Genomic DNA, 10,073 nt, shown 5'->3' with positions numbered 1-10,073 from the left:
TTATTCCATGGTCACAGAGGTCTGAATCACAGGTAACAGCTCCAACAGAATCCCGAGCACATGGTCTGATTTGGCTTTTAAGCTCCAGGACAGGAGGAGGGGAAGGGACAGGTGTGCCACCAACCAGGTGGGAGGGGCAGGGTCTCAGGGGACGAGGGACACCTAGATAGGCCAATGACCCCCAGGCCTGAGGGGCATCCTTTGAAAGTGACGAACCACACGACGCCTTGCTGGAATGTTAAGCCTGATTGACCGAAATCACTCAGCAAGGGGGCGAGGGGGAAGGGAGAGGGGTATTGGCACACCTAGGGAGGGGACCCGGAAGTTTAAGACAGGATATTACAACACACCGCAACAGATGGTAAAATGTGGTATAAAACTTCCATAATTAGATTTTCAGTTTTTACTGTATCTTCCACATGAAATTGTCACCAATGCCTCTATTTTTGAAGATTACTCATTCACAAACCCATGAAATATGGGTGTAGTTCTGTTTAAATTTAGAGAAGGTTGCAATGACCCAGTGACATCTTTTTTTCTGCTGGACATGCAACTTTGTGAACAATTTTATCTGTCTGGTACGCACACCAGAATCTTCTTCCCTTTTCTCTAAGTCCATGGCCACTGCCAGTTGAAGCAGCTATGCCACGGACTCTCTTCCTGTTGGTAGAGAAGCTACAACAACTCTGAGCAGTAGATCAAAATTCTGTATCATAACTTTTCTTACTGGAGTAGAGGTGAATCAGGAGAACTAGGTAGTGCAAGTGAACAGTGTTTTTTCACAGACATGGAGATATTTTTGCCATGCTGAAAAGTGTTTATGTGTGAGAGCTCTGAACCTTGACTAGTAAAGAAAGTGTATCCCATTGTCTGTGGCTTTGCTTTCATTGTATTATTAGGAATTTTATGTTGTTTTCCTGCTACATACCTTAGGTAAAGCCAAGAACGTGTAAACGAATAATTTAGTACATTTGCCCTTTTCCTCTAGAGGAAGCAGTTAATGTAACTACTTCCTTATTACGACACTTGTAGTATTCTTCTTACTTAAATTTCAGGTAAATTATGTTAAATGCAGCTTCAGATTCAGCAAGTCTAATGACGTGAATAATACCTGGAGGAACACTAAGCTTTAAGGTAGTTTAATGTTTTTGAAGTGGTCTTCAATGCCTACACATGTGCAGGTACTGAGACAGAGTATTTAGTCTTTATTTAGACAAGCTGATAAAATTGGAAACAGTTTATAATGGAGGGAAAAGTGGGGGTTTTGCACATACCAAACTTAAAATTGTTCTTCCTTCCCAGCCTGTAACTTCTTGCACAGTACACAGTTGGTGGCTGTGATTTGAGCATCTACTTAGCCTGTGCTGCAGAGCAACCCCTGACCTAGTTAGGGCTGACTGTCCCTTCACAGCTCTTTTTGAAATACGAACAAGTTCTGCTAAGTATGGTAGATATCTTTTCCTGTAATATTTTTAACAGAAGACATGCATTCTTTAGAGGAATCTTGATTTAGTTTCATTTTATCTGGCTTAGGCTTCAGTTACACATGCTGCTCAGTATAGTTCTAATTCAAAATGTTCAAGGTGACTAGTTGGTATTTTAAGTAACATTAAATTTGAGGGGAGATGAAAAATTCTCACTCATGCATATTTTCAAGTACAAGTGATTGCTTGTGACACATGGAATGCTACCATGAAAGTGTTTTTAAATTGAATTTCTTTAAGATGACTTGAAGTAAATGTGAAAGTGTTGCATATCTGTGAACTCTTCAGTGTAGAGTACACTAAGAAGTTTATTCATATTATACATTAATACAACATATAAATGGCTTTAGTTATAAATTTAAGCTTGTTTCATCAGCTTTACTGAACTTTAGTTTTTAGTGTACTGACTTATGGAATATGTAATTGGAATATTTCTTGAACTAGAACTCACTAAAGCATTGCTGACTGTTTAGAAAGACTGAATTAACTTTTCAAAGGATCTTGATGTAATTTCGAAATTGAGTAAATGCAACATCCAGTGACTGTGTTGTAGCTTTCTTTAAAGAACCTCATTTCAAAAATAGTATGTCTGTGCTAACTGAACAGTCATGTTTTATCACTGTTTCTGTATTCTATCTTCAAAATTACCGTGGACTACGAGGGTCTGGTTCTGAGAGTGTTGAGTAGATGTGGATCTTAGGTAAAGATTTCTTTAAAGAAAGAGCTCTTTTAGTAGAAGAAATTCGTGAACTGCTGCAATTTGCATTGCTCAGAAAATAATTTCTTTTCAATAAAATATGTAAAACCTTGAGAACTAATTTTAATAAACTTGCCTTTTTGTTTTGTTTTTTAAGGTCCTCTGAGAATAGAGGTGCACTACATTTAACTTCCGGTGGAATTTTTCTTACTGATTGTGTATCTCACTAAAGATAAACTTCGTGATAGTGGCAGCAACTTTTGTGGAAATATATTTGGTTATTATGCATCATATCTCGATTCATAAATGAAGTTACCATAACTGTAAACTCCCAAGTCTTTTATGAGTGCAGTGGTGTTAGGTGAACATAAACTGCCATGATCAATGTTGCTGTTTATAGAGTACATTTAACTAAGCAGCATAGTAACAGGACCCTGTTGAACCACATTCACTGCAGCTTGAGAAGTTGTCTCAGCTTTCAGTGTGAGCCTACTGTTTGTGAACAGAGAAAAATGCGTGAGTGATGTTTGGAGGCTGTCTTGGGCAAAGTGATCACAAAAGGAGGTTTCCATTCTTGGAGAAGTAAGGATACGGGTCAGCAGCTCTGCCACCTTGGACTTTCAGAGGGCAAACTAGGGCCTCTTTAGGAAACTAATTGAGAGAGTCCTGTTGGAGGTAGTCCTTAAGAGCAATGGAAGAGTCCAGGAAAGCAGAAGGAAATCCTAGCAAGAGGTGCAGGAGCAGGGTCTACCCAGGTGCTGAAAGATGAGTTGGTGAGAAAGGAGGTAAGCCTGGCTCAAGAGAGAGCTCCGGTTGGAACAGGCAGAGAGAAATTTTATAACCTCTGGAAGAAAGGACAGGTAACTCATCAGGACTACAAGGGTGCTATGAGGTCATGCAGGGAGAAAATCAGAAGGGCCAAAGCCCAGCTAGAACTTGACCTGAATACTGGTGAAAAAGACAACAAAAAATGTTTTTGCAAATACATCAACAACAAAATGGCCACTTAGAATCTCCATCCTTTACTGTATGCAGAAGGAAACAGTAACAAAGGGTAAAGCAAAAGCTTAATGCTTTCTTTGTTTCAGTTTTTAACAGTAAGCCCAGTTATCCTCAGAGTATCAAGTGCCCTGAAGTGGAAGACAGGGATGAGGAGCAAAATGAAGTACTCATAATTCACAAAGCAATGGCTAGTAGTTGCTAGACCACTTAGCTGCAAGTCTGTGGGACCAGATGGGATCCACCAAGATTACTGAGGAAACTGGTTGGAAGAGCTTTAAATAATTTTAAGGCACCAAGAGGACACCTCAAATAATTTACTAACAGTCCTGGTTGATGGGGGAGGTGACTACAAATTGGCAAATGTAATACCTATCTACAAGAAGGTTCAGAAGATGGATCTAGAGAACTACAGGTCAGCCTAACCTTGGTGCCAGAGATCATGGAGCAGCTCATTCTGGGTGCCATCAGGTGTAAAACAGCCAGGGTTTTGGGGCCCAGCCAGCACAGATTTGTGAAATGCAGGTCTTGCTTGACAAATCTGACCCCTTTCTATGGCAGTGTGACACACTTAGTGGATGAAAGAAGCCTGTGGATGTTGTCTGCTTGGACTTTACTAAAGCCCTTGACACTGTCCCACAGCATTCCCCTGGAGAAACTGGCTGCTCGTGGCCAGAGTGCAGTACTGGAACCAGCACCGTGTAATAGCTCTGGGTAATTGCTGATCTGGTCCTGGATGATACCAAGCTGGGTGGGTGTGCTGATCTGCTGGAGGGCAGCAAGGCTCTGCAGAGGGATCTGGGCAGGCTGGATCATGGCTGAGGCCAGTAGTGTGAGGTTCAACAAAGCCCAGTGCTGGGTCCTGCCCTTGGGTCACAACCCCAGGCAGCTCCACAGGCTGGGGCAGAGTGGCTGGAAAGGACCTGGGGGTGCTGGTGACAGCAGCTGAACATGAGCCAGGCTGTGCCCAGGTGGCCAAGAAGGCAAATGGCATCCTGGCCTGGATCAGCAATGGTGTGGCCAGCAGGGCGAGGGCAGGGATTGTCCCCCTGTGCTGGGCACTGGTGAGACCATACCCCGAATCCTGTGCCAGGTTCTGGGCCTCCCAGTTCGGAAGGGACATTGAGGTGCTGGTGAAGGGTCTGGAGGACATATCCTGTGAGGAGCAGCTGAGAAGCAAAGGAGGCTCAGGGGAGACCTTAGCAATCTCTACAACTGCTTAAAAGGAAGATGTAGCCAGGTGGGTGTTGGCCTCTTTTCCCAGCTAACTAATGACAGGACAAGAAGAAATGGCCTCAGATTACCATTGAACATTAGGAAAAATTTCATCACTGAAACTGAGTCAGGTATTGGAATAGAGCACTCACTGAAGTGGTAGAGTCACCATTCCTGGAAGTGTTCTATTGGAATAAAATCCCAATATAACCAGTTAGATGGTGCCTAGGCCAGTTCTGACCCTCGCTGCTGGGCCAAAGGCAGCACTGTGGTGTTTTACCCCAGAGATACCTTGGCTGGCGGCAGAGTGCAGCGGGGCACAAGACAGGACTCCGTTCTCCTCAGGAGAGAGAGCTTCTGGCGATAGTGGAGAGAAAGGGAGTGGATTCTGCTAGAAGGTTGCCAGATGTTTATTCCATTGGTACAGAGATGTCTGCACCGGGCCACTGCTGCTAACAGAATGAGGCCGCATGGTCTCATTAACATTTTAAACTCAGGGCAGGGGAAGGGGAGGGGACAGGTGAGCCACCAACCAGGTGAAGGGGCAGGGTCTCAAGGGACTAGGGACACCTATCACACGACGCCTTGCTGGTATGTTAGCCTGATTGACAGGGCACACTCAGCGAGGGGCGAGGGGGAAGTGAGAAGGTAAAACAGGACCTTGCAACACACCGCAACATCTCCCCCTAGTTTTGTTTAAAAAGAAGAGGACTGTGTTTATGGTGCAGAATGATTCTACTGAGGCTTCCAGGTCATCCACTGGAGCACTAAGGGCTTCCAAATGGTAGACCTCAGGAGGGGGAGATGAGCTTGAGATTAACTTGAGAACCATGCGTCTGATTACTCCAAAAACAATGCTAAAAACTACAATAACTACAACTAAAATAAACAGCACTAAAATTACAGTTTTCAGAATAGATCCCAACCAGCCCGAGATTCCCCAGCCATTGAAAAGTCCATTCAGCTCGTTGTCAGTTTCTCTGTTGATGTCTGAGAGCCTTTGTCGAGGCAGTCCATATGTGGTTTGGGCTGCAGTACTATGTAGGAGATTGCAGGTGGGATGATCACGAGTAGGACGAGAAGCAGGCTCGGTCTCATGGCATCTCGAGGCTTCACACGAACAGTGGGATCTAAGCTGGTACAAGGAACTTGAGACAGACATATATTACAAGCTATTCCAGATAGGAGGCTTAAATGGAATTTCCTCCAGAGAATGCGTGCGGCGTTTTCTTCTCCAGGCAGCGTGAGTAACCTGGGGCGCTTCTGCAGATTTCTCTGAGACTTTGGGAACATAGGGCTTTACCCATTTGGAAGGAACCCACCTTAAACCAGAGGGGGTGGACACACAGGCGTATCCACGTCCCCAAGTAACCAATTTGTAAGGTCCCACCATTTTCCAAGTCTCAGGGTCTTTTACTAAAACCGGAGGTTTTTCTTTTATCAACTTGTGACTGCTCCCCCCAAAGTGGCGTAGGATGGGTGGGTTCAGGCTGTCAAAAGAACAATTCAGAAAATTGATTGTGAATAGTGCCCTGGATAACCGGATGTGGGGAGGTTCTACCTTCAGAACCTGTTGTTGCTGGTCCAGGACTCTTTTAATATCACGGTGAGTTCTTTCTACAATGGCTTGACCTGTAGGGGAGTAGGGGATGCCAGTTTTGTGCTCTACTCCCCATTGCTGCAGGAAGCTCCTGAATTCCTTGGATTTATAAGCAGGCCCATTATCAGTTTTCAGCTCCTTGGGGATGCCCATGAAAGAAAAAGCCTGTAAGAGGTGCTTAATAGCATCAATAGATGATTCTCCTGTGTGGGCAGAAGCATAGACCGCTCCAGAAAAGGTATCTACACTAACATGAACATATTTCTGCCGTCCAAAAGCCTGTATGTGTGTTACATCTGTTTGCCACAGTTCACAACTGTTCAGTCCCCTTGGGTTTGCTCCCGTACTCACTGTAGGGAGTGCATGTTGTTGGCAATTTGGGCACGTGGCCACAATCGCTTTGGCCTGTTCTCGAGTGATGTTAAACTGGCGAACCACGCCAGGTGCATTTTGGTGGAAAAGCTGGTGGCTGATTTTTGCCTGTTCAAAAACATTTGGGAGAGTGGCCATCACTGCAGGCGCAGCAAGAGCATCTGCCCTTCTGTTGCCTTCAGCGATAAACCCTGGCAAGTCAGTTTGTGACCTGACATGCATCACATAAAAGGGTTGCTCTCGGTGAGTGACTAACTTTAGCAGTTTGGAAAGCAATTCAAAAAGTGCGATGTTAGATACATCTTGCAGTATTGCTTGATCTGCTCTGGATACTACTCCTGCCACATATGCAGAGTCTGTAATCAGATTAAATGGTTCTGAGAACCCTTCAAAAGCCCTAACAACCGCAGCCAATTCAGCAACCTGAGGTGAACCTTCCACCTAAGCAATGTCCGTCTCCCACTGCTGGGTTTGAGGATCCTTCCAAGTCATAACGGACTTGTGGGACCTCCCGGACGCATCTGTAAAGACAGTCAGAGCCCCTTTTAAAGGTCTCCTACTTAGAGCAGTTCTTAATTTTAAAGTAAATTGAACATCTTGTTCAAACAATTTGCAAGCGGGCCGTGCTACCGAAATTTGTCCTGAGTAGGAATCCAGAGCAAACTGCAACACTTCATTTTCTTGAAACAATTGTTCCAGTATTTTCATAGTATTTTGACCTGATTTTAACTCAACTGGAATGTGAATGCACTTAAAATCACATCCTGCTAACTCCCTGATCCGGGTCCTTGCTTTCCGGATCAGTTCTGCTACCAGTTCCTGAGGCTTTGTCAGTCTCTTGGACCTTTTGTGACTGAGGAAAACCCATTCTATGATCAAGAGAGAGTCCCTCTGGTCCCGGTCCTTTTTTGGTGTGTCCTTAGCCTTAGGTGTTTGTTTTTCCTCCCACTGGAAAATAATTCCATGGAGGTGTGGCAACTTACCTAGGATGATGAATTTGAATGGCAGATCAGGCCGGCATCGGTGGGCCTGTCTTGTGGACATTGCAATCTGAACCTTTTCTAGAGCTTTCCGTGCCTCTGGGGTAATAGACCTAGGAGCACCTGGGTCCTCTCCCCCTTTCAATAAATTGAAAAGAGGGGCAAGGTCTTCATTAGTCAGACCAAGCCACGGTCTTACTCAATTCAAAGACTCACACAACTTGTGGACATCCGCAAGGGTCTTGATCTTTGGACTGATTTCTAGTTTTTGAGGAACAATGGTCCTATTTCCAATTTCTAAGCCCAAATACTTCCAAGGTGGCATCTTTTGAATTTTCTGTTCCTGGAGCTCGAACCCTGCAACAATCAATGCATCGATCGTTAGGTCAAGCGCATGTGTTAGTAAATCATCATTGGGGGCACACACAAGGATATCATCTATATAATGATAAATGATGGCTTTCTCTGCAGCTGTACGAACTGGGGAAAGCAGGGAAGAGACATAGCACTGGCAGATAGCTGGAGATAACTTTAGGCCCTGAGGAAGAACGGTCCAATGGTACCTTTTCATAGGAGCTTCTGAATTGATAGAAGGGGCAGAGAATGCCAAACGCGGTGCATCGTCAGGGTGCAATGGGATTTGGAAAAAACAGTCTTTAATATCAATAACAGCTAATTTCCAATCTTGAGGAAGCATTGTTGGGGATGGCATACCAGGTTGGGGAGAACCCATATCTTCAATTACATTATTAATTTGTCGGAGGTCACAGAGGAGTCGCCACCTCTTTTTGTCAGCTTTTTGGATGACAAACACTGGAGAGTTCCATGGGGACATGGTCTCCACAATGTGGCCCTTTTTTAGTTGCTCTTGTACTAGTTCTTCAAGCACTTTTATTTTTTGTTTACTGAGTGGCCACTGTTTCACATCAACTGGTTCGTCTGTTTTCCACTTCAGTTTTTGGATGGGACGCTGTTGTTCAATGACTGCTGCACAAAGATGCTGTGGAGAGTCTGGAATATCAATTGTGACACCCCACTGGGCCATTAAATCTCTCCCTAACAAAGGCTCCGAATAATCTAACACAAATGGACGGATATTTGCCAATTGTCCGTTTGGTCCCTCGATTTGAATAATGCTTGTGGATTGTCTTGCCAATTGCAGACCTCCTACACCTCGAAGGTGACCGACAACATTTTGCAAAGGCCAGTGTGCTGGCCAGAAAAAGACAGAACTGTGTGAGGGAAAAAAATTGGTATCAAGAGTTCTGATATTGCTTAAAATGTTTCAAGGCTGTTTTGTGTAAACTATGTTGGTAAAAAGTTTAAGACTGTAAATAAGTAATTCTAGTTTAAGTTCCCCAATTTAATTCTAAAGACTCCAGGTTAATCCTCTACAGAGCACTCCCTTGGGGGAAACCAAAATTGGTAGGGAACAGACCAAGAGGGGCTTAACCAGAGAAGGGGGTAGAAGGGACTCTAAAGAGCTTGGAAGCTTCTTCTCAGTAAAAAATGCTCCAAGACGCAAAGCCGGGTGGGCAGGCTGTGCAAGATGACCCATACCGGACTCTTGGGAAGGGTAGTAATGCTAGCTCTAATTGCTGGTGATGCCCTGGGAAGCCCAGCTGAGCTGTGCAATGAATGCTACCAACCCCGCTACGAGGAGGAAGTGAGCTCCTTGTCGTGAGTCCACATCAGTTCTAACCCTGATTGTGTTAACCCCTCTCAATTGGTCTTTTATCAGAAAAATAAGTGAGTGTATTGGATAGCCCAGAATACTGCCACTTTTAGGCAGCCACTCCTAGGAGAGTGCCCTATAGAGGAAAGCTGGTTGTGCTTTGAATGTGATGCTGCTGAAACAAGCTCAGCAGATCTAGTAAAAAGCAAAGAAATGGTGAAAATGGTAAGAAAAACTGTTTGTTACAAGTATTTATATGACTGTACTGGAAAAGAGATAAACCCCTTTTGGAACACATTTCAGGGGAGCTCTAAACCCCTAAGTTTGATCTCATCTGGCAACTGCATTGCTAGAGTGATAAAACCAATTTTCTTATTACCCAAAGAAACTGGATCAAGTTTGGGAGTTCCTATATATAATGATTTGGGAGAAATTAAACAAAACCGGGAAAGTGAAATAGAAATTGAGAAAATCCAAAATTGTAAAAGCCAAGTTCGGATCCCAATATCTGTGTTGAACAAAGTCATCCGGCTCCAGGCAGTATTAAAAATAAAGAATTCATATATTAGGAACATTTCAAACGAAATAAAAATATTAGCATGTGTAAATAATCAAGATCAAACTCCTACACTTGATCCCAGTGGGTGGGAGAACTTGGAGATTTTCAGAAAAAATGTATGGGAAAGGGTAGTTTTTCTCTCTGTGTGTGTACTTGGAGGATTGCTCTTTTTACTATGCTTATTTATCTGTTTTAGTAAAATACTATTTACCGTGCAGACCAACCTGAAGAAACCTAGGAAAGTAACAAGGTTAAGTAAACATGATTACCAAAGTGCACAAGAGATTTATAGTAGATTCAAATCAAAAAAATTGTAAGTTGATGCGAGCTTAAAAATTTAAGCTCGATCAAAGAAAAAGAGGGGGGACTGTTATGAACAAAAATTCAGTTAATATTTTTTTTATGAGAAAAAGTTACAAAAAGGCAGCCAGATCACTGTCCCTGCCAAGGTTCTGCGTGTTTTGTCATGGTAATCACGGGTCATTGTAGCTG

This window comes from Zonotrichia leucophrys, unplaced genomic scaffold (genome assembly GCF_028769735.1).
Source record: "Zonotrichia leucophrys gambelii isolate GWCS_2022_RI unplaced genomic scaffold, RI_Zleu_2.0 Scaffold_56_315010, whole genome shotgun sequence".
NCBI classification, from domain to species: domain Eukaryota; kingdom Metazoa; phylum Chordata; class Aves; order Passeriformes; family Passerellidae; genus Zonotrichia; species Zonotrichia leucophrys.
The sequence above is the reverse complement of the archived record's forward strand: the minus strand, read 5'-3'. Positions refer to the sequence as shown.